Source organism: Aotus nancymaae, unplaced genomic scaffold, assembly GCF_030222135.1.
Source record: "Aotus nancymaae isolate 86718 unplaced genomic scaffold, 86718_ANA_hifiasm-v0.15.2.pri h1tg000033l, whole genome shotgun sequence".
Lineage (NCBI taxonomy): Eukaryota > Metazoa > Chordata > Mammalia > Primates > Aotidae > Aotus > Aotus nancymaae.
The window spans coordinates 14,378,683-14,403,694 of NW_026988447.1; the positions used below are offsets into that span (position 1 = coordinate 14,378,683).

Here is a 25,012-nt window from a genome sequence, read left to right on the forward strand (position 1 = left end):
TTTGAGTTTATACAATTTAAGTTTTAATAACGGCTGTGTTCAACAACTGCCTCCTTGTGGAGGCGAAAGTGACTCCATTTTGGATGCTAATCCGCCATCTTGACTTCTGATTAGCTCCAGTCCTGTGAATGACTCCCGATTCCTATTTTATTTACTGTCCTTAGCATAAGAACATGCAACCTTGATGTTATCACACAAATTATAGGCTGTGATGCACATAGCATTCTTGCCTGTTCCAAAGGGTTGCTTTTGATTGCCTCACTGGAGCACGTATTCCCTTTCCCTACCAAACATAAGCCCTCAGCCTGGGAGGAATAGTGTGGAGATCCACCTGTCTTGGGCCACCCAAGACCACACTTCTGTCTGTAAGTTCCCCAATAAAACAAACAGACTGAATTTGTCTGCCTTGTTCTTTGGTTTCTTGGCTCCATCAGCATTTGGGGACTGCTTTGCAAACGCAGCCGTTTCATCAAACACTCACAAAATTCCTAAATATTTAACAGTTGGTTCCTGTGAACTGATACTGGCCAATCCCAGTACACCACCACTACCTCCCAGATAAAAAATCCACGGCAATGCTGGTTAAACTATAACATGACTTCATAACATTTACATCTGAACTCAAAGGGAATAAGATGTGTGACACTGATATAATAACAGACACATATTTGGTCTTCGTAATATGGTTCCTGGCTCAGAGCCCCTAAAACCTCTGTAATTTCCTGAGCGTGAGTGCTGAGAGGAACGTGTTTTGTTCCTTATAATAAGCCCCTTTCAACCACACCTTATTATGCTGATAAGGTGACTCTCAGCGGGCCCCTAGACGGCTTCCGGATGGGGGCTGGTGTCAGAGGAACCAACCATAGGCTTAGAGGGTTGGAACTTTCAGCTCCAACCCCTGACCGGAGAGAAGATGGACTGAAGATTGAGTCAATCACCAATGGCCGATGATTTAACCAATCATGCCTATGTAATAAATAGAACCTCCAATAAAACCCCTGCATAGAGGGGTTCGGAGAGTCTCTGGGTTGATCAACACATGCATGTGCCGAGTGATGTGCCCCAACTCCATGGGCAGAGTTACACGCTAGGAGAAGGTATTTGCACTTTGTGTAATTAGTGAAACATTTGACTCCAGAAAAATTAAAAATCCTGCAATTCAATTAAAAAATGAACAAAGAAATTAACAATTCACAGAAGAGAAAATGTGTATAGCTATTAAAAAATGAAAAATAGGCGGGTGCAGTGGCTCGTGCCTGTAATCCCAGCACTTTCAGAGACCAAGGCAGTTAGACTGTTTGAGCCTGGGAGTCCGCAACCAGCGTGGGCAACATACTGAGACTCCCCTTCTCTACAAAAAATACAAAAATTAAACGTGGTAGCAGGCGCCTATCATCTCAGCTGCCCGGGTGGCTGAGGTGGGAGAGTTACAGGAAAGGAGTCCTGATCCAGACTCCAAGTGAGGGTTCTTGGATGTCACCCAAGAAGGAATTCAGGGTGGGTCCACAGAGTAAAGCGAAAGCAAGTTTATTAAGAAAGTAAAGGAATAAAAGAATGGCTACTCCATAGACAGAGCAGCCCCGAAGGCTGCTGGCTGCCCATTTTATGATTATTTCTTGATGATATACTAAGCAAGGGGTGGATTATTCATGCCTCCCCTTTTTAGACCATATAGGGCAACTTCCTGACGTTGCCATGGCATTTGTAAACTGTCATGGCGCTGATGAAAGTGTAGCAGTGAAGACCACCAGAGGCCACTCTCGTGGCCATCTTAGTTTTGCTGTGTATTAGGCAGCTTCTTTACTGTGACTTGTTTTATCAGCAAGGTCTTTATGATCTTGTGCCAACCTCCTATCTCATTCTGTGACTTAGAATGGCTTAACCTCTTAGGAATGCATCCCGGTAGGTCTCAGCCTCATTGTACCCAGCTCCTATTCAAGATGGAGCTGCTCTGGTTCAAACGCCTCCGACAGGAGGATCACCTGAGCTTGCAGAGTCGAACCTGCAGTGACCCAACGTCACACTACTGCATTTTAGCCATGGGGGACAGAGTGAAACCCTGTCTCAAATTTTAAAAAAAGGAAAAATGAAAAATATGTTTTACCGAATCAGTAATCAAGGAAACGCAAACTGGCATAGCATGAGATAGCATTTCATCCCTATTGAACTTGCAAAAATGTTAAAAACCTAAAACCAAGCACAGTATTGGCCAGGATGTGGGTAAATTTGAACCCTTATCTAGCACTGGTGGGAATATAAATGGTGCCATCACATGGGAGAGCAATTTGTTATCATCTAAACAGCAAACATGGAAAATGAAAGTGCTAACCGGTAGGAAGCTGGTTAAATAAATCATAGTGATATTCATATACTGAAATGTCATACATCAGACAAAATGAACAAAGTAGATGTACATTTATCAATATATATATATTTGAAAATACTGCTAGATAGGCATAAAAGGCACATGATGGATGTATAAACTATGTATGTGTTTATAAAAGCACTGAGCAGCAGTATATATTTTGAAATTATAAAACCATTGGTAAAAGACACATGCCAGTTTCAGGATCATCACTTCTGGAGAGAAAGGAAGGGAAGGAGATAAATGGGTTGGAAATGAGGACTTCAACTGTGTCTATAAAGATTTAGATTTATTGAAAAAACGTTAAAACTTGTTAAATGTTGAAGGTTGAAACGTGGGCATCTGAGTTTTTTTGTTTGTTTGTTTGGTGCTTTTCTGTGTGTGTTTGAAGATTTTTTCTTGGACTGTCTAGGAAGTGGTCACGGCTAATTCCAACCACTTCATAAATTGTAGGAAATTGGAACTAGAAGATCCTTCAACTCCATCTATTGAGCTCCCTTATCTTAGAAGACAGAAAATAGTAGGGCTAATGTTTATGTCTATCTATCTATCTGTCTATCTATCTGTCTGTCTGTCTGTCTATCTATCTATCACCATTTTTAGATTGAAATTTCTTGATTATTTTCTGGCATATATTTTGCACACAGTAGGCAGTCACTCAAATACTTGTGAAATGGAGGGTGTGCGCAGTGGCTCATGCCTGTAATCCTAGCACTTTGGGAGGCCCAGAGAGGCAGATCATGTGAGTTCAAGACCAGCCTGGGCAACTTAGCGAGATCTTGTCTCTATAAAAAATACAAAAATTAGCCAGATGTGGTAGCATGCACCTGCAGTCCCGCTACTCAGGAGGCTAAGGTGGGAAGATTGCTTGAGACTGGAAGGTGGAGTTTGCAGTAAGCTGAGATCATGCCACTGCACTCCAGCCTGGGTCACACAGTGAGATCCTATCTCAAAAAAACAAACAAAAACAAACTTCTATAATGGATAAGCACCCCCAGAAGTGTCCATGTGCTGCCCGTTCATTCGTTCGTCACTTACCATGCAGGTGCGTAGACTGAGGCCTGACGCCTGAGGCCTGTGGCTTCAAATTATGTCATTGCTCTATTGCCTATGTCTGCTCTAGGCTAGTGGTTTTCAAATGAGAGTGTCACTTGAGAACTTAGTAAAAATCCCATTTCCTTGACTGCTGGCAAAGGCACTGATTTGGTGGATGGAGGTGGGGTGGAGGGAAGTGTGGGGGCTGATTTGGGAAGTGGTGATGGAGCCGTTTTAATATACCCTTCAGATGTCGCCAATGTGATGGCCTGCAGACTGCACTCCGAGAACAACAGCTTCAGCGTCTTGGCCACCTTCACTAAATAGTTGCCTTGATTTCTTCTTCTTTAAAAAAAGAAAAAGAAACTGGGGGGAAAAAAGAGGCCTGGCTTGCTGCAGATGAACATGAAACCTCAGAAACCAGGGCAAGGCTCATCACCCAGCCTCATGGAAAAAAATACCGGCCTAGTCGCCAAAATGAAAGTGGATTACCTCTGTAGCTAGAAACGGAAGTGCCAAGTTTCCACTGCAAGTGCCAGGGGTGGTGAAGGAATGGTAAGGTAGTGCTTGAAAGAAAGAGGAGTCCAGTCTCTCTCCCCCTGCCACCCTATCTCCCATCTTGATGGGCAGAGGGAGAAAACAAGGAGGAATCCAGCTGAGAAAGTCCCTGATTTATTCACAGCTGTGTACTGACGCCTAATCACTTACTAATGTTTGCAAAGTGCTTGCAGCCTCTCTGATAAAAAGGGGACAAAATGTGGGCAACATATTTATGGTTATGACATCAAAGAAGAGGCCCAGCAGGAACATGAAGATGGCCACTGACATGCCACACGCAGAACTTGCTAGCAGGACAGACAGACAGGACAGACTGGTGGCCAGAACTTTGGAATGGCATAATTAAACATTGTGCCACCCTGCCTCCCTCCCCTGCTCCAGCTACGTGCCCTTCCCAAAGCCCCAGAGTCTGTAACAGCCAACAGGTCCAGTGTTGTCTTGCTGAATAGCGGTGAGACCTGGGAACCCCTCCGGATGCGCGCCTTGGGTGGCAGTCATCTCTGCGGCCACCCAGAGTGACACTTGATGAGTCTTAGGGGTGCAGTCAAAATGGCCCATTGCCTTTCCCCACTCCTGGGAAGCCAGGGCACAGGCACCAACCCTAGTGAAGCAGAGTCAGGGATGAGATGAGGAGGCTATTTTTCAGGCAGTGGCAATGATGGCAGCAGGCCGTGACCACGTTCAGAGTCTGGTGTGCACAGGTTCTAGGGCGTGGTTTTGGTTGAGGCTGGCTTCAGGGCTCCCTTTAGTCCCACAGTTTTTCAGTCTTCCCAGTGGCCCTGTGAGCTACCCCGTCCCCTTTCAGTCCCTTTTTTCTACTTGTATCAGCCAGAGCGTGGTGTCCATTGCTTACCTCTAAGAGCTCCAGCTGGCTCAGCAACACCTCAGAGGAGGGAAGAGTTCCAGGTAAAGGAAACTACCCATTTAAAAAAAATCCCTGCAGCTTCAGAGATGATAACATCAGGAGCTTCATAGCCTCATTTGTTATCGTGGTCAATAGGCATCAGAGCTCTCTATACTTTTAAGAAGTGGCACACGCCTTTTGGCATGGCATTTCCTGGTATATGACTTTATCTCCAGAGACACTCCCACAATGACTATGCTAGCTGTTAGGTGTGACTGCAAGTGAGGCGGTGGCCCATTTTCTGAGGACTGTGGAGGGAACCAGTTGGATGGTGGGTGGGGGTGGGGAGATCAAGGGTGACATTTAGGAAATGTTAATTTCAGATGCCTCTGAAATACCTAAAGAAGACACCAAGCAAGTATTTGGAGAGCTTCAGAGTCTAGATTCAAATGAAAAAATAAATTTGGACTTCATCAGCAAACGGATGGTGTTTAGAGCTATGAATGAAAAAGAAACTGATAGAGAAGAATCAGAGGTCGTAACTAGAGGTCAGGGACAGGGCTACCGAGTGAAGAAGGCTGATTAGAAGTGTCTGGTGGGGTAAGAGAAAAATCTATTTGCTGTATCATGGACAGTGAGAGAAAAGAGTGGTTCAAGAAAAGGGGGTGGGCAGCTGTGTTTCACCTTGCAGCCTTCTCCTCTGTCAATTTCTTTTTTCTAGGTGGTTTGTTTTGTTTTCTTTTGTTATTTTTGAGATGTAATCTCACTCTGTCACCCAGGCTGGAGTGCAGTGGCACCATCTTGGCTCACTGCAACTTCTGCTTCCCTGGTTCAAGCGATTCTCCTCTCTCAGCCTCCCAAGTAGCTGGGATTACAGGCACGTGCCATCATGCCTGGCTACCTTTTGGATTTTTAGTACAGACAGGATTTTACCATGTTGGTCAGGCTGGTCTTGAACTCCTGACCTCATAATCCTCCCGCCTCAACTCCCCAAAGTGTCGAGATTACAGGCGTGAGCCCCCGCGCCCAGTCTCTAGGTGTTTTTATAATAGACCAAGTTGGGTTTGACAGCATGGAGCTTATCGATGCCCTTGACAAACACAGAGGTCATTGACGCCCTTAACAGAAGGAGTTTCAGGGGAGCAGAGAAGCCAGGAGCCAGACTGGAGGAGCCTGAGGAGTAGATGAAGAAGCAGGAGGAAGAGTAGGTGAAGTCGAGACGTTAGTGTGCAGACTGCTTGTGGGAAAAGTCTTGCTATGAAGCAGGATGGGGAACGGGAGGGAACACTAAGGGTCTGTTGAGCCACAGAAAGACTTTTCTTCTAATGATGAGAGATTCCAGCACATCTTTGTGTGTGAATGTGAATGCTTCAGTGGAGAGGAGATCGAGGGTGAAGGAGGAGATAACTGGAGGAAGGAAGTCCTCCTTCATTCAACCAACAGCAAGAGCTTCCCATGCCAGGCATTATTTGGGTGTGGGCCACAGAGCACCAAGTGGCCCAGGCAAGGCTGCCCCTCTCAAGCGCGCCTGTGCTGGAGTGAGTTCAGCTGGGGGAGCAGGGTGCTTGCGGTATGACAAGACAGATGGAGCTGTGAGTCTACCTGTGCATTTGGAGATGAGAAGAGAATTGCGCTCCCCTCTGAGAGGTGTATTTACTCAGCTCCATGTGGCACAGGTCATGCATTCACCACAGGAGATGTGAAGCGAGAAATGCTGCCAGGGAAAGTAAACTCACAATGGAAATGGACAGGGTAGCTAAGCAGAGCCCATTGGAGGTTTGTGGCCATGAACTTGAAGTGAAACCAGTCAGCCCAATGGTGTGATTCTTTTCCTGTCATGGTCAGCTGTGCACCCAGGTCAATATTAGAATCAGTCAGGGTTGGGATTCTGCAGGTTAAGCACGACTTAGAGAAGAGAGAAGCCAGAGGTTGAGGAATTCTGCCAGGGAGAGGTTGTAATGAGGCATCTTGCAGTCTGAGCTGAGTAAGGAGGGAAGCAATGAGGGGAGGAAGGACAAAGAAGGCACAGGCAGGGACATCAGTGAATGAGGGCCCTTGGGCTAGAGTCCTAGAGCACAAGAGAGCTGGGAAGATGTTTGAGATCGGTGTTTTTTTTTTTTTTTTGAGATGGAGTTTCGTTCCTGTTGCCCAGGCTGGAGTGCAATGGTGCGATCTTGGCTCACTGCAACCTCCGCCTCCTGGTTTCAAGTGATTCTCCCACCTTAGTCTCCAAAGTAGCTGGGATTACAGGCATGTGATACCATGCCCAGCTAATTTTGTATTTTTAGTAGAGACGGGGTTTCTCCATGTTGATCAGGTTGGTCTCGAAGTCCTGACTTCTGGTGATCCGCCCACCTTGCCTTCCCAAAGTGCTGAGATTACAGACATGAGCCACGGTGCCCAGCCGAAATCGACATTTTAAAGGTGGCTGAGATGCTTATTGTGACAAGGTCTATGGTGTGACCATGAGTCTGCAATGGCTCAGGTGGGAAACAGGATAAGGCACTGAGGTCAGTTGCATTGTGGGCTCCAAAAAATTTTGTCAGTGCCCTGAAACTTGTGACACTGGGACTATAACCTTATTTGGAAAAAGAGTCTTTACAGATATAATTCAGTTAAAGATCTACGGATGAGATCATCCTGACCCAGCCGCGTGGGTCCTAAATCCAGTAAGTATTCTTGTAATAGAAAGAAGAGGAGGAGACAGACACACAGGCACAGGAGACCAAGTGAAGAGACTGGAGTTACACAACCACAGGCCAAGGAACCACCAGAAGCTGGAAGAGAAGCGGGTGGGCAGCTGTGTTTCACCTTGCAGACTTCTCTGTCAATTTCTTTTTTTTCCAGGTGTTTTCAGGAAGGGTTCGCCCTAAGCCTCCAGAGGCACTGTGGCCCCGTCCATGCCTCAATTTTGGATTTCCAGCCTCTAGATGTGAGAGAATCCATTTCTGTTATGCAAAGCCACCGGTTTGCAGCAATTTGTTTCGGCGGTCCTAGGGAGCTGCTACTGGGACTTAGAAGCTCTAGCGTTGGTCAGCTCCACCACACAGATGTAAAAATCAGTGGAAATGTGGAGGAGAAGGTAGTGAGGCAGAACTGGAGTTTTTAATGAATGGGATGATCAGAGGTTGGTAAGGACCCTGATGAGGAAAGGCAGGACATGGTGGAGCTGGAAGGCGCAGCTTCACATAAGCTGTGGGTTCTAGAGAAAAAGGAAGGAGATGTAATTTGGAAATGGCAGTAGGGGTGGGGGCTCCAAGGCAAGCAGTGTCCAAGGGGACAGTTGGCCTTCAGTCCACACAGACACTAGGGAGACGCAGGGAAGGGGCTGAAGATGTGGGAGCGTGCAGACCACAGCAGGGCTGGGTGTGGTGAGAAGGGGCAGTGCTCCCCAGGGTGGGGGTGTGGAGAGAGCAGAGTGGAGCAGGGTGTGGGGACAGCTGCCCGGAAGCTATAGGACCTCTCCTGGGATCCTGCCAGTGGGCGCCTGAAGCCTGCTGCACCGAGTTCTTCTGTTCTGAGAGAGCTGCGGGCCATGTTCGGGGGCTGCGCTTCCTGGCACGAGGCTTGCTTGTTGGCCTTTGAAGGCTGCTCCCTCTGACAGCTGAGGATGCCTTTGGGGCAGTCACAGGCTTCCCCTGCACACCTGCATGCAGGTGCCTCAGGACTGCTCGGGCTTGCAGCTGCCTTGACAGCTTCCGACACTGTCCTAAGGGCAGAGCTAAACTAAAGCTTTGGAGCTTGTTTGTCTAGATTGATGTCCAGATTATATCTCAGGATTTATATTAATGCATGTCTAACAACAAGCCATCTGTTAAATAAATTACGATATATTCAGATGATGGAAGGCTATGCTACCATTACAAATTATGCGGTTGAAAAACACAGGAAAATGCTCAGAACAGTTAGTGTCTTAGTCTGTTTGGGCAGCTGCCATGACACAGTGCCATAGACAAGGGGGCTTATAAACAACAGAAATTAATTTTTCACAGTTTTGGAAGGGGTGGAGGCCAATATCAAGGTGTCGGCAGATTCAGTGTCTCATGAGGGCATTTTTCCTGGTTCACAGGTGACGCCTTCTCCCTGTGTCTTCACCTGGTGGAAGGGGCCAGGTGCCCTCCAGGGCCTCCTCTTGAAGTGCACTAAACCCATGCGTGAGAGCTCCACCTTCATGACCTAATCATCGCCCAGTAGCACCCCCTCCTAAGACCACCACCTTGAGGGTTAGGTTTCAACATATGAATGTGGCGGGCACGCAAACGTTCTGACTATAGCAGGTAGTTAAGTGCAAAAAACCTACAAGATGATCCCAACCCCGCAAAACCGAACAAGTGTTTATCCACAGGCATACTTACACCTGGAAATAGATGACACACGAAAAGAACAGCAATCCTGTGTGTATATGAGTGAGAGAAATCTGTATGTTCTTCCTACTTTACTGTATTTTCCAAAATGATGATGAATGTCTGTCACTTTTATGATCTGAAGAAGAAAAGAAAGAAAGAAAATTAGTCCTAACACGCTTCTCAAATACTTGTTTCCCCTCTCTCTGAGAGGAGTATTTGGAGTATTTGGAGAGATTCTCGTGGTTGGCTCTGGCTCCCAGTAGGTGTGAGCTCGCTGGGTCCCCAAGCAGGCCACAATAACGTTGGAAAACTCCTTCTAGACATTGACTTAGACAAGGATTTCATGACCAAGAACCCAAAAGCAAATGCCATAAAAACAAAGATAAATAGCTGGGACTTAATTAAACTAAAGAGCTTTTGCACAGAAAGAGAAACAGGAGAGTAAACAGACAACCCACAGAGTGGGAGAAAATCTTCACAATCTCTACATCTGACAAAGGACTAATATCCAGAATCTACAATGAACTCAAACAAATCCGTAAGAAAAGAACAAACAATCCCATCCAAATTGGGCTAAGGACATGAATAGACAATTCTCAAAAGAAAATATACAAATGGCCAACAAACATATGAAAAAATACTCAACATTACTAACGATCAGGGAAATGCAAATCAAAACCACCATGTGATACCACCCTTACCCCTGCAAGAATGGCCATAATCGAAAAATCAGAAAACAGTAGATGTTGGTGTAAACTAGTACAGCCACTATGGAAAACAGTGTGGAGATTCTGTAAAGAACCAAAAGTAGAACTACCATTTGATCCAGCAATCCCACTACTGGGTATCTGTAAGGCTGGTTGCCTCGCTGGGAGCTCGGACGCATACCTCCCCACCTTTTTACCAAAATCTCTGACAAGCCCAGACAAGCTCGGGCAAGCTCAGACATGCTCGGGCATGTTCCCTTCTCCCAGACTCGCACAGCCTGGCCTTCCCTTAAAGAGCCCAGTATGCAAACAAGGTCTTGTAACCCTAGCCTCTTGCTAACTAATAGCAGTCAAGTCTTATTGACCAATAGCAGTCGAGTCTTACTAGCCAATAGCAGCCAAGTCCTGTATGCAAACAAAGCCCTGTAACCATACCCAATGGTAGTTCTGTTTTCCCACACCCTGCTCTCCCAAACCAATCGAGCTATTTCACTCCCTATAAAACCCCATGTCTGAGAGGAGTCTGTGCAACTTCTCTGGACCCGCCTGTCGGACCGCAGAACCTCACCCGGGAGCCTGAATAAACCCTTCTTGGATCTTCTTGTGCTGGCCTCAATTTCTTGGTTTTAAATTCGGCGAGAACAAACCTTACAGTATCTACCCAGAGGAAAAGAAGTCATTATACGAAAAAGATACTTCATTCATGTTTATAGCAGCACAATTTGCAATTGCAAAATCATGGAACCAACCCAAATGCCCATCAATCAACAAGTGGATAAAGAAACTGTTATATTTATATATATCACATATATATTATATATTATATATGATAGAATACTATCAGTCATAAAAAGGAATGAATTAATGACATTTGCAAAGATTTGGATGAGACTGGAGACTATTATTCTAAGTGAAGTAACTCAAGATTGGAAAACCAAACACCATATGTTCTCACTGATATGTGAGGACATATCACATATGTCCTCATAGCTAAGCTATGAGGACACAAAGGCATAAGAACAATACAATGGACTTTGGGTCTTTGTGGGGAAGGGCATGAAGGGTGCAAGGGATAAAAAACTACAAATATGTTTTTTTTGCTCCAGCCTGAGCTCGGTTAGGGCCTCACTGCCCTGCTTCCACCCCTTCAGGGAGGCCCAGGTGATTCAGCCACAGCCTTGGCCTCCGTCGCTCTGTGACCTGAGGGTATCAGATGATTCGTAGCTAAGACACCGCAACACCCTGAAGCCCAGAAATGGAACTCTTAACATTCAAGGATGTGGCCATAGAATTCTCTCCAGAAGAGTGGAAATGTCTGGATCTTGCTCAGCAGAATTTATATAGAGATGTGATGTTGGAGAACTACAGAAACTTGGTCACCCTGGGTGTTGCTCTCTCTAACTCAGACCTGGTCACCTGTTTGGAACAAAGAAAAGAGCCCTTCAATGGAAGACACATGAGACAGCAACTGAAAGCCCAGTGATGTCTTCTCATTTCGCCCAAGACCTTTGGCCCGTGTAGGGCATAGAGGATTCATTCCACAAACTTACACTGAGAAGATATGAGAAAAGCGGACATAAGAACTTACAATTAAGAAAAGGTTGTAAAAGTGTAGATGAGTGTAAGGTGCAGAAAGGAGGTTATAATGGACTTTACCAATGCTTGTCAACTACCCCCAGCAAAATAATTCAATGTAATACGTATGTCAAAGTTTTTAATAAATTTTCAAATTCATACAAACATAAGACAAGACATACTGGAGAGAAACCATTTAAATGTAAAAAATGTGGCAGATCATTTCCCAGGTTCCTACAACTAACTCAACATAAGGGAATACATGCTGGAGAGAAACCCCTCACATGTGAAGAATGTGGCAAAATCTTTACCTCATCCTCAATCTTTGACAAACATAAGAGAATTCATACCGGAGAGAAACCCTACACATGTAAAGAATGTGGCAAGGCCTTTAATAGTTCTACAAGCCTTACTAAACATAAGAAAATTCATACTGGAGAGAAACCCTATACATGTGAAGAATGTGGCAAGGCCTTTACACGGTCCTCAGCACTGAATGAACGTAAGAAAATTCATACTGGAGAGAAACCCTACACATGTAAAGAATGGCAAAGCCTTTAGATAGTCCAGAAGCCTGAATGAACATAAGAATATTCATACTGGAGAGAAACCCTGCACATGAGAAGAATGTGGTAAAGCTTTTACTTGGTCCTCAACCCTTACTGTACATAGGAGAATTCATACAGGTGAGAAACATAGTTGACAACATATTCGAATGACATTTTTTTGTTTATTGTTCCATATTCTTCATTTCTTACAATTTTTGTAGACACATAGTATGTATATATATTTATGGCATATATGAGTTATTGGAATACAGGCATACACCACATAATAATCCATTAGAGTAAATGAGTTCTTCATCAAATATTTACTACAGATCATTTTATGATTGTAATATTATATAATTTATACATTTCTGAATCCTGAATGAATACTTTAAAAATTTTTCTCATATTTATCTTTGAACATGTAGCATCTTTATCCTATAAACACGTAAAGACTTTGACTTTATTTACGTGAAGTTAAATATGTAAACATATTGCTCTAAAAATAAACCTTAAGAAAACTATGGAGCAAAAAAAAAAAAAAAAAAAAAACTACAAATATAGTGTAGTGTATACTGCTAGGGTAATAGGTGCACCAAAATCTCACAGATTACCACTAAAGAACTTACTCATGTAACCAAACACGACCTGTACCCCAATAACCTATGAAAAAAAATTTTTTAAAGAAGATTTGGGGCTGAAATGATGGGGTTTTCTAGATACAGGGTCATGTCATCTGCAAACAGCGACAGGAGTGTCGAGAGAGGGGATCCTTGTCTTGTGCTGCGAGGGGAATGCTTCCAGCTTTTGCTCATTCAGTATGATGTTGGCTGTGGGTTTGTCATAGATGGCTCTTATTATTTTGAGGTATGTTCTTTCAAGACATAGTTTATTAAGAGTTTTTAACACAAAGCGATATTGAAATTTATCAAAAGCCTTTTCTGCATTTATTGAGATAATCGTGGTTTTTGTCCTTAGTTCTGTTTACGTGATTAATCATATTTATTGATTTGTGTATGTTGAACCAACCTTGCATCCCAGGGATAAAGCCTACTTGATCGTGGTAGATTAGCTTTTTAATATGCTTCTGGATTCAGCTGGCAAGTATTTTGTTGAAGATTTTTACATCAACATTCGTCAAGGATATGTACATCAATGTTCATCAAGGTCTGAAGCTTTCTTTTTTTGTTGTGTCTCTCTGCCGGGTTGTGGTATCAGAATGATAGTGACCTCATAGAATGAGTTGGGGAGGAGCCCCTCCTCCTCAATTTTTGGGAATAGTTTTAGCAGGAATGCTGCCAGCCCATCTTTGTACATCTGGCACAATTTGTCTGTTAATCTATTTATCCATTTGGTTTTAGGCTTTTTTTTCGTTGGTAGGCTGTTTATTATTATTATTCCATTTCAGAGCTCATTATTGGTCTTTTCAGTGAATCAGTTCCTTCCTGGCTCAGTCTTGGGAAGGTGTCTGGGTCCAGAAATTGATCCATCTCTTTGAGGTTTTCTAGTTTGTGTGTATAGAGGTGTTTATAGCAGTCTAATAGTTGTTTGCATTCCTGTGGGGTCAGTTGTAACATCTCCTTTGTCATTTCTGAATGTATTTATTTGGATCTTCTCTCTTTTCTTCTTTATTAATCCAGCTAGTGGCCTATCTTATTAATTTTTTTAAAAAAACAACTATTGGATTTGTTGATCTTTTGAATTTTTTTCGTGTCTTGGTCTTCGGTTCAGCTTTGATTTTGGTAATTTCTTGTCTTCTGCTAGCTTTGGGGTTGATTTGCTCTTGCTTCTCTAGTTCTTTTAGTTGTGAAATTAGGTTGTCAATTTGAGATCTTTCTAACTTCTTGATGTGGCCATTTAATGCTATAAATTTCCCTCTTTTTTTTTTTTTTTTTTGTTGTTGTTGTTGAGACGGAGTTTCGCTCTTGTTACCCAGACTGGAGTGCAATGGCGTGATCTCGGCTCACTGCAACCTCCGCCTCCTGGGTTCAGGCAATTCTCCTGCCTCAGCCTCCTGAGTAGCTGGGATTACAGGCATGCGCCACCATGCCCAGCTAATTTTTTTTTTGTATTAGTAGAGACAGGGTTTCACCGTGTTGACCAGGATGGTCTCGATCTCTTGACCTCGTGATCCACCCGCCTCGGCCTCCCAAAGTGCTGGGATTACAGGCTTGAGCCACCGCGCCCGGCCTATAAATTTCCCTCTTAACACTGCCTTAGCTGTGTCCCAGAGATTCTGGCATGTTTTATCTTTGTTCTCATTAATTTCAAAGAGCTTCTTGATTTCTGCCTTAATTTCATTGTTTACCCCGAAAGTCATTCAGGAGCCGGTTGTTTAATTTCCATGAAATCTCATGGAGACCTGTGTAAAAAAGCAGTCTGACCACATTTTTGTAGAGAAGCTGTGCTGTGCTGGGGCCTGCACCAGCCCCCAGTTGCCTCAGACTCTCCAAAGCCCGAAGGCAAGAACAGCTGAGGCTGCTAAACAGCTAAGATGGTTGCTCACCCCTCTCCCTGGGAGCTCCATCTCAGGGAGATGTAATGTTGCTACCCATGGCTGGCTGGAGTTTCAAACCAGTGGGTCTTATCCTGCAAGGTGCGATGGAAGCAGGGTCTGCAGACCATCACTCCTCAGCCCTCTGGATTCAATCCCTTTCTTAGGGGTAGGTTCCAGCTTCTAACCTCCCACTTTTCTAGGGTTGCAGTCACTTTTGCCAGGAAGCCCAGGTATCTAAAGCTTCTGGGGCTCCACATATGCCTGAGCAGCTGCTCTCCCAAGACCCCACATAGCTCCACATGTCAGACTGCAGGCCCTGGTGGAGTGGGTTCACAAGGGGATCTTCTGACCTTAAGGTTGCAAAGATCTATGGGCAAAGTGTGGAGCCCTGGGGTTGCTCATTCACTTACCACTTCCCTAGGCAGGGGAGGCTTCCCTGGCTCCATGTTGCTCACCGCTGTGCTGTTATCTTGCCTTGCTTTTCTCTGTTCTCCATGGGTTGAGTTGTTTTCTTTCTTTTTTTTTTGGCAGGGCAGGCACAGAGTCTTGCTCTGTCACCCAAGCTGGAGTGCAGTGGCACAATCTCAGCTCACTGCAACCTCCACCTCCTGGGTTCAATTGATTCTCCTGCCTCAGCCTCCCGAGTAGCTGGGACTAAATGTACCCCCCACCACACCCAGCTAATTTTTGTATTTTTAGTAGAGACAGGGTTTCACCGTTTTGGCCAGGCTGGTCTCGAACTCCTGACTTCAAGTGATCTGCCCACCTTGACCTCTGAAAGTGCTGAGATTACAGGTGTGAGCCACCATACCTGGCCGTTGTTTTCTTGATGAATTCAAATGTACGAACCTGGGTGTTTCAGTTGAAAGTGCTGTATCGGGCCGGGCGCGGTGGCTCACGCCTGTAATCCCAGCACTTTGGGAGGCCGAGGCGGGTGGATCACGAGGTCAAGAGATCGAGACCATCCTGATCAACATGGTGAAACCCCGTCTCTACTAAAAATACAAAACATTAGCTGGGCATGGTGGCACGTGCCTGTAATCCCAGCTACTCAGGAGGCTGAGGCAGGAGAATTTCCTGAACCCAGGAGGCGGAGGTTGCGGTGAGCCGAGATCGCGCCATTGCACTCCAGCCTGTGTAACAAGAGCAAAACTCTGTATCAAAAAAAAAAAAAAAAAAAAAAAGTGCTGTATTTACTTCCCCCATCTATTTCTCTCCATGAGAGTGGCACACGCTAGTTGCTTCTTTCAGCTGTCTTGTGTTTTATCCCCACCCTATCTTTTTTTTTTTTTTCGAGATAGAGTCTCACTCTGTCACTCAGGCTGGAGTACAGTGGCACAATTGTGGCTCACTGCTGTCTAAACCTGCTACACTCAAGTGATCTTCCCAACTCAGTGTCCCAACTAGTTGGGACCACAGGAGTGTGCCACCACACCCTACTGATTTTCTTTTTTATTTTTGGTACAGACAGGTTTTTGCTATGCTGCCCAGGCTGGTCTCAAACTCCTGTACTAACGCATTCCTCCTGCCCTGGCCTCCCAAAGTGCTGGGATTACAGGCGTGAACCACTGTGCCCAGGCTTGTCCACTTTCTAAGAAGACATTGGTGAGTTTATTGACTAGATGAAAACAGAGCCCAGGTGCAGGTCTCTAGAAAATTCTTGTAGGACCAACACTCACAGAGCACAGTAACTGCATCCATCTAATGTCTGTGATTCAGTCCACAGTTCTCCACACATAGACAACGCCAAGGTTCAAGGCCATGCTGAAATTGCAGCACAGGTACACGGCGCGCCCTGGTCTACCAGGCCAGGCTGCTTCCTCACTTGCTGTGCTGCTGAGCAACGTAGAGCCTCATTCTTTTTGTCTGTAAAATAAAGATGAGGCTGATAGCAGTCTCAGAGGCTGCGGTGAGATGATGTATGTAAAGCACTTTGTGGCTCATAATTTAAAAGCGTCACCCAAATGGCGGTCGTTGGCAGTTGAAATCCTACCAAGGCAAGGCTGAGCATCTGGAATGACTTGTTTCTTGTCATCTGCGTCTCTCCCAACGATCACGACTTAACATTCTCAGTGCTCACAAATCATCCACTTAATAATCTCTTCTAGAATTTGCTGGAAATGTATTACAAACTCAATGGCCTATAGCTCATAAAACTAATCCTCTTTCCTCTTTTGGAAGCTGAAGTAAAGCACCACACCTTGATCTATAACTGACATGAGAATAGTACCCAGATCACACAGAGAACCCCTGTAAATCAAGAGGAAAAAGATAAACAACCCAGTAGAAGAACTGGCAAAGGACATGAATAAGCAATTCACAGAAGAGGAAAGCTGAACGGCCCGTAAAAATACAAAAACATGCTCGACTTCATTTGTAATCAGGGAAGCGTGAATTAAGACCATGGTGAGCAACTGTTTCACACCCTTTATGTTAGAAACTGTAGAAGTCTGACAGTTTTGAGCGCTGTGAGGATGCGGAGGAAGGGAACCCTCACACACTGCAGTGGGGTGAGAATCGGGACTCTGGTGAGCCAGAGAAGCTGCAGACCCCATCCTCAGCGAGACAGAGCCAAGGTATACACCTGAGATAAGCTCAAATGTTCCAACAGCGATGTTTATTAAGAGAAACAGTGCAAGCAACTTACATGTTTATCAACAAAAAAATGGATTAAGAAATCACAATGTTTATTCAAGGGAATACTATTGAGCAATTTAAATGAATGAACATGAAAGGAGGTGGAAGGAAAGCATCTAAGTCCTGGTAATTGATGTTTAATTTTCTCTTTTTTGGCGGGGGAGGGGATGGAGTCTCGCTGTATCGCCAGGCTGGAGTACAGTAATGTGATATTTCGGCTCACCGCAACCTCCGCTTCCCGGAGTTCAAGCAATTCTCCTGCCTTAACCTCCCGAGTAGCTGGGACTACAGGCGCCCGCCACCACGCCTGACTAATTTTTGTATTTTTAATAGAGATGGGGTTTCACCATGTTGGCCATGCTGGTCTCGTTCTAACCCCATGATCCCCCCACCTCAACCTCCCAAAGTGCTGGAATTACAGGTGTGAGCCACCATACCCAGCCTGTTTAATTTTTTTAAACAAATAATGGTTCCACAGGTGTAACCACTTTGAAAAATTCCTTAAGCTGCACCTTGAAGATTTGTGAATTTTATTAATGGATATTATGCTCCAATAAAAAAAGTGTACAAAAATGAACGAATGTAAAATTCATGTGTCAGTGTAGGTCAATCTCAAAACCTCAGGGTTCAAAAAACATATGTTGCTGAAGGCTGCATAAAACATAGTACAGTTGGACACGGTGGCTCACACCTGTAATCCCAGCACTTTGAGAGGTCGAGGTGGGAGGATCAGTTGAGCCCAGAAGTTTGAGACCAGCCTGGGCAACATAATGAGACCCCGTCTCAACAACAACATTAAAAATTATTTGGATGTCGGTGGTGTGAGCCCGTGGTCCCAGCTACTCAAGAGGTTGAGGTGGATGGGTAGATTGCTTGAACCCAGGAGTTTGAGACTAGCCTGTGCAACATGGTGAAACTAGGTACAAAAACATTAAAATTAGCCAGCCATGGTGGTGCATGCCTGTGCGAGGCTGAGGTGGGAGGACCATTTGAGCCCTGGAGGTTGAGGCTGGAGTGAGCTGTGAGCATACCACTGCACTCCAGTCTGCTGGGTGACAGACAGACCCTGTCTCAAAAAGTGTGTGTGTGTGTGTGTGTGTGTGTGTGTGTGTGTGTAGTACCATTTATATAAAGTTTAAAAACTTGCCCATCTATTTGAAATGCCTTATATGAATATACACGGATGTGACAAAATCGTACAAACACGCGGGGAAGTGAGGAGGGAGCCATGGAATGGCTGTAGAAGGGCCACACGCAACAAATACCTGAAACGTTTACGTCTTAAGCTGGGTGGTGGGTATGCAGGTATGCCATCGTATTATTGTCTGTATTTTTGAATATACCTTATTTAAAACTTTTTAACATAAAAAATCAGGACACATCACATCTCTCTGCAGTCTTCTGGTTCCCTCCGTTTCCCTAGGAATCTCAGAGAGACCCCTGAAGCTGAGTGTCCTGTCTGCCATGTTTCTCATGCTAAGCAGAGGTAGCGGCTAAGAACATGAGCTCTGGAGCCAGGTTGCCTGGGTACAAATCACAGCTCTGCCATTTGCTAGCTGTGCGACCTTGGGGAAGTGATTTAACCTCTCTGTGCCTCAATGTACTCATCTGTAAAGTGAGGATTATGGCAAGACCTGTCGAATAGGGATCTTGATGGGATTAAATGAGTGGAAATGCCTAAAATTGTGTCTGCCTTTTTGTCTACACTGATGAGTCAGCTCTTATGATGGCCTTGCTAGGCCAGAAGTCTGGACCGTGGCAGAAGCTAAGTGCTACCTCAACATGAACCTTCCTTTCCCTCTTAGCCTGTTGCACCTTCTCTGGCCCTCCTCTTTCATATTTTTAATTTTTTGAGATGGAGTCTTGCTCTGTCTCCCAAGCTGGAGTGCTGTGATATGATTACAGGTCACTGCAGCTCAAACTCCTGGACTCAAGCCATCCTCCCACCTTAGCTCCTGAGTAGCTGGGACCACAGGTGTGCGCCACCATGCCTATAGGTTTTGTATATGGGGTCTTGGTATGTTGCTCAGGCTTATCTTGAATTCCTGGGCTCAAGCAATGCTCCCATCTCAGTCTCCCAAAGGGCTGAGATTACAGGCATGTGCCACCAGGCCTGGCCTCCAGCCTTCCTCATAATAGAAGGCACAGAAACAAGAAAAAGCAGAGCATTCCCACTGTTTCCTCAAGGTCCACCCCTAGTGAAAGGCCTAGAGCTTCTTCGCTCGCGTTTCCTCTCTGCTTCACACTCTGGAACCCCACTGCTGTCACCTTTAGAACTTTCCCTCAAGCCTGAGCGCACTCGGGGCCTGGACTCTCTGACCTTCTGCTTCACAAGCCACTTATTATGTTGTTGGACCCACGTGATATTTAAAATATTTGAAACATCGCCTATCCTTATAAATCAGGAGAGTTCCTATTATAGTCTGGACCTTAGTGTCTCTTGCAAAATGGAAAGATTTGACAACATCAGGCCCATAGGGCATGTGGCTGAGTGACAGCCCCAGTGTAAGTGAACCCCATGGGCTTGGGTGCAGTGGTGCACCCCTGAGATCCTAGCACTTTGGGAGGCCGAGGCGGGTGGATCAGCTGAGGACAGGAGTTTGAGACCAGCCTGACCAATATGGAGAAACCCTGTCTCTACTAAAAATACAAAATTAGCCGGGTGTGATGGCGCATGTCTGTAATCCCAGATACTTAGGTGGCTGAGGCAGGAGAATCACTTGAACCCGGGAGATGGAGGTTGCGATGAGGTTAGATGGTGCCACTGTACTCCAGCCTGGGCAACAAGAGCAAAACTCTGTCTCAAAAAACAAAAAAAAAGAAAGAAAGAAAGTGAACCCCACAGTCCTCCCTGCTGCCATACCTGGGCACAGCACACAGAGAGCAGGTGTGTCACATGCAAGGCTCCTTGCCATGGTGCCGGGGTCTGGAAGGTGCCCAGGCTCTGCTTGCCAATCGGTGGCCCCAACCCAGGGATGCATGTCCCAGAAGAAGGGCCCCATTGCATCAGTGACCCAGAGATGCCATATGGACTCGGGGCAGCTCTGTCTCATCGCCTGGCATGCTCTGGACTTGTGAGTTGGCAAGTACTACTTAGGCTGGAGGTCCTATGCCCTCCTTTGTCATGCTGTTCTGTTCTGCCTCCCTCCTCCAGGCTTTAACATGTGAGCGGACGAGGTCGGGAGTTTGAAACCAGCCTGGCCAAAACAGTGAAACCCTGTCTCTACTAAAAATACAGAAAGTAGCTGGGTGTGGTAGCAGGCACCTGTAATCCCAGCTACTTGGGAGGCTGAGGCAGGAGAATCACTTGAACCCGGGAGGCTGAGGTTGCAGTGAGCTGGGATTGTGCCACTGCACTCCAGCCTGGGCAACAGAGTGAGACTCTGTCTCGGAAAAAAAAAAAAAAAAAAATTTGAGCTCCCTGACGGGCACCCTGTAAAGTGTATCTACCTTTTAAGGTCCTATGAGGAAACACCTGAGGGTGACTTTCCTTTGGGGAGAAAATCTCTTATTGAAGTTAAACCTCTCATCCGAAGTTCCCTGAGATGTGAATCGCCACCTGGGACACTCCAATGGCACCTGTACCTTCACTCCTGCCTTCCACACCTGGACAGGCACTCCCACCCCAAGGAGAGCCACCCAGGTGTCTGAAGCAGGGGGAGGCTGTGGTGGGGCTAGAGGGCAAGGCAGGAGTGGGCAGGGACAGGGGGCAGCTGATCTTCGTGTCCCTAGTGGGGATGGCTGCTCTGAGGCCCTGAGATGTTGGGAGCCTCTGGGATTTCTTCATCATTGCCTACATCTGAGCCTCTTTTGTTTTTCTCAGTGAATTGCCAGTAAAATACGTTACTCCCAAGGGAATGGACGCAGAATTTGTAAGAGTGGCAGGAAAAAGATCTAGCCTCAGGACTGTCCAACTCAGCCAGGGATTTGGAGGAGAGAGAAACGAAAAGCATGGCGGGCACAGGTCTGATGAGGACGAGAACAGGGCCTCACGCCAGGCCTGCAAGACACCAGGAGGAAGCAGGGCTGATCCAGGAAAGAGAGACCACAGGGCAGAACCAGCAGGACGCATGTGGCTTCCAAAGGCGCCCTTTCCCCAACAATAGGCCCATTCATTCAGATTTCTCTGCTTGGAATTTTATTTCGGAGAAGATTCTTTTTTTTTCTTGACTCTTTTCTCTTTTGGAATCACAGGTCTGGAAACTTGCCATTCTAAAGTCAGCAATTCCTAGTGCAAACATCGAAACATCTTGCAGACCCTGCATGAGGGTCGTGCTATTGTTTATTCAGTTGAAGGTATGACTGGAGTTTATATGGAATCAGGTGCCCTGAGAAATAACTCCACCCCCCACCCCCACCCTGACACTTTACTCCTTTGGCCTAAGTTAGATGCAGAGCAGACCTCTCTCCACTGCCTCTGAGAGTCCTTTTACCAAGTCCTCAGTGCCCTGAGGAGCACTGCTTTAACTGGGACTCTGCAAATTGGGGGATGTGATTTCAAGCGGTTTGAGGTGGTGTGCATACTTAAGCCTCTTTTACTTCTAAGTTTCAGGTTTAGCGCTTTTTGTACTTTCCATTCAAAGAAAGAATTGCAAACCCAGTGATCAGATTTCAGCCAGGACTGAATACACACTAATGGGCAGCTGGGGGCAGGGAGGGGCATGCTGAGGAGAGCAGGGGAAGGTGGGAGAGTCTCGCCAGTGAAGAAGTACAGAGGATCTCTACCCCCACCACCAGAGCGTGGCAGAGCGAGACACTTCAGCTTTCACATACTGCTTGTCCTAATTAGGATAAAGTCTGCCTGTTGTTTCAGGAAAAATTAAGGAGAAAACGTATCTTCTTGATTTTTAAAAATCTGTCCAATATAGGTGGAAGTACTTACGCTAGAAACATAAAAGGCAACACAAGTCTGATAACATCCTTTATACTTAGGGAATGGACATAAATATGAACGGAAGTAGTTCATTCATGTTTCTGCAGCTCTTGATTCTTATGGCTCAGACCCTTTTTCCTATGTGAAGCTGTTCTAGGACAGAAAAGGAATATATTTCAATTCCCTATGTCATTGTAGCAGAGACATTTCTGGCTCACCAAATAGCCATGTGCCCTCCCCGGGACTTCCTAGCCCCCCTTGCAGTTAGGCATGGACAATGTGCTGTGAGCACAGTGACACACATAACTTTTGGACAAAGCACATTGTCTCTCTGCCACAGTGACCAGCAGTGCTCCATCAGCCTGGACTCCTGAGTGACCGTGTGGAGCAGAGGAATTCTCTACCTGTAACCCACATTGGCAGGGGCATGAGTAAGAAAAAACTACTGCAATGAGTCATTGAAATTTGGAGGTCAATTTGAAATTATATGACCTTGCATAAGTAATGTAATCTAGCCTAGTTAACCTAGGCTATTCTGATTAATACAGAAAATTATATATATCAATACATATATACTTATATACAAAACACATATACATTCTCCCTCTATCACCCCTTTGCATTTCCAAAGTTTAAGAAAACATATACATCTTTCAGGTCCTGTAATTACTTTCTCACAATGCTGTCTCTATTTGCTATGCTAGGTCTAATTTCCTTTGTGGGGAAGAAAGAAATCTCAATGCAGACCAAGGTTAAAATGTGGAGAGGGAGAATACAGATGGAATATAAGCACGGCAAAAGGGCAGGCATTTTGAAAAGGATGCCTGAGCATTTTGGGAGTGCCGATTTGCAAGAGTTGACAGTCGTGCTGATCCTGAGGTCTTTTCAGTGGAAGCTGGAATGCAGAAGCAGGTTTTGTAGAGGGACTGGAGAATTAGTGGAAAGGTCCCTGCACCACCCATCTGCAGACCTGAGTTCCCTGGCTCTATCCTTTCTGTACCATTTACCTTTTAAAGAAGCTAATAAGGCCGGGCACAGTGGCTCATACCTGTAATCCCAGCACTTTGGGAGGCTGAGGCAGGCAGATCACCTGAGGTCAGGAGTTTGAGATCAGCCTGGCCAACATGGTGAAACTCTGTCTCTGCTAAAAATACAAACATTAGCTGGGTGTGGTGATGGGTGCCTATAATCCCAGCTACTCAGGAGGCTGAGGCAAGAGAATCACTTGAACCCGGGAGGCAGAGGTTGCTGTGAGCCAAAATCATACCACTGCACTCCAACCTGGGAAACAGAGTGGGACTCCGTCTCAAAAAAAGAGAAAAAAAAAAAAAATAAATAAATAGAAAGGAGATAATAAAATCCAACCCTTCCACAGTGATTTCAGTGGGCCTGACTCCATTCAAAGTGTTTTACGTACATTGGCTCTTTTGTTCCCCCCCACAACCCTGTGATGCTGGTACTATTATTAATGGTAATAAGGAAAAAGGTACCATTACTAATGGTAATATGGAAAAAGAATCTTTGCAGATGTGATTAAGTTAAAAATCTTTAGGTGGGGATGTTATCCTGAGTTATCCAGGTGGGACCTAAATGCCAACGCGAGGGTCCTTAGAAGAGAAATGTAGGGCATTACGGATGCACAGAGAGGAGAACTCGACGTGACCGTGGAGGCAGAGACTGCAGGGCTGCAGCCTAAGCCAAGGAATGCTGGCTCAGCCGGAAGCTGGACCAGGCAAGGCAGGAGTTTTCCCCTTAGCGACTCTGGAGGGAGCACTGCCCCACCTGCACTTTCTTTTCAGACCAGTGATAGAGACTTCAGATTTTTGGTCTCCAGGTTTGGAAGGGAATACATTTCTGTTGTTTGAAGCCACCAAATTTGCGGTAGTTTGTTATAAAGGTTGTAAATTTGTTACAGCAATCACAGGAAACTAGTATACCCCTATCCTATAGATGAGGAAACTGAGGCACAAAAAGATGATGTCACCTGCCTAAGTCCCCCCTAGCACAGCCAGGTTTAAACCAGATGAGCGTGTGTTTGGGGTCTGGGCTCTGAATCCTCTGCCTGCTGCTGAGAGGACCTGGGAACCTAGCAGATGTTAGGACACCGCTGTAGTGTGTAAGGCAGGCAGCTTTGTTCCAAGGCAGAAGACAGTCATCTAGGCTCCACCTTGGCCCATGTTTTCCGGCAGTTTGGCCGCTATCCCCAGGCACTGGTGCTTCCCCAGTCTGTAAGGGCCTGGGGGGCTTCAGGGTTTCCTCTGTCAGCTGCAGGTGACTCCCTTGATGGTCCATGTCCTCTATGGACGAGAACTACAGTAGCACGTGCCAGCACCTGGTGCTCCAGCTTCTTCTCACTGCAGCACCTGGAGGGTTCCAGTGGGTTCTGGTCTGGAATGACATCACTGAGAATCGGATTTACAAGTGATCCTTGGAAGAAAAAGTGAGAATAGACATCGGAGTTTGGCACTTCCTTAATAAAGACATAAATGCAAACCTATCGAGCTGGACAGAAGGCTGCTTGGTGCCATGTGGGAGCTGGTTTCCCATACAGGTTGGCGCCAGGTAACATTGCAGGTCTTTGCCCTCTGCTGGCACAGGGGCAACTTCCTGTTCTAGACAAGCAGAAAAATTGTGCCAGTTCAAAAAACAGTGCCCAGGCTCCTTCATGTGACTTCCTTGTGACAGAGACCCCCAGTATCTGTTCTCCCCTTGTTGCTTCACGACAGAGGCCCTAGTGTGTAGCTGGGCACATGGCTGCCCAGAATAAAGACCATATTTTCTAGCTTCCCTTGCAACTAGTTGGGGCCACACAACTAACTTCTGGCTGATGGGATGGAGGTGGAACTGTGTGAGACTTTTCAGAAGCAACCTTAAAGGGAGAGGCATGCCACTCCACCCTCTTTCCTACTGGCTGAAATCCAGACATGAGGGCTGGAGTCCATGCAATCATCTTGAAGCAATGAGGTGGAAGCCTCATGGTAAGGGCAGGTGGAGCAGCAGGAAAGAAGCCGCTTTGGTCCTTGAAGC

General features: G+C 45.8%; 1 pseudogene; it reads left to right on the plus strand.

Moving 5' to 3' along the window:
• The first annotated feature begins 11,110 nt into the window (after positions 1-11,110).
• LOC105714577 (zinc finger protein 595-like) lies at positions 11,111-11,991 on the plus strand (annotated as a pseudogene).
• The last annotated feature ends 13,021 nt before the right edge of the window (positions 11,992-25,012 follow it).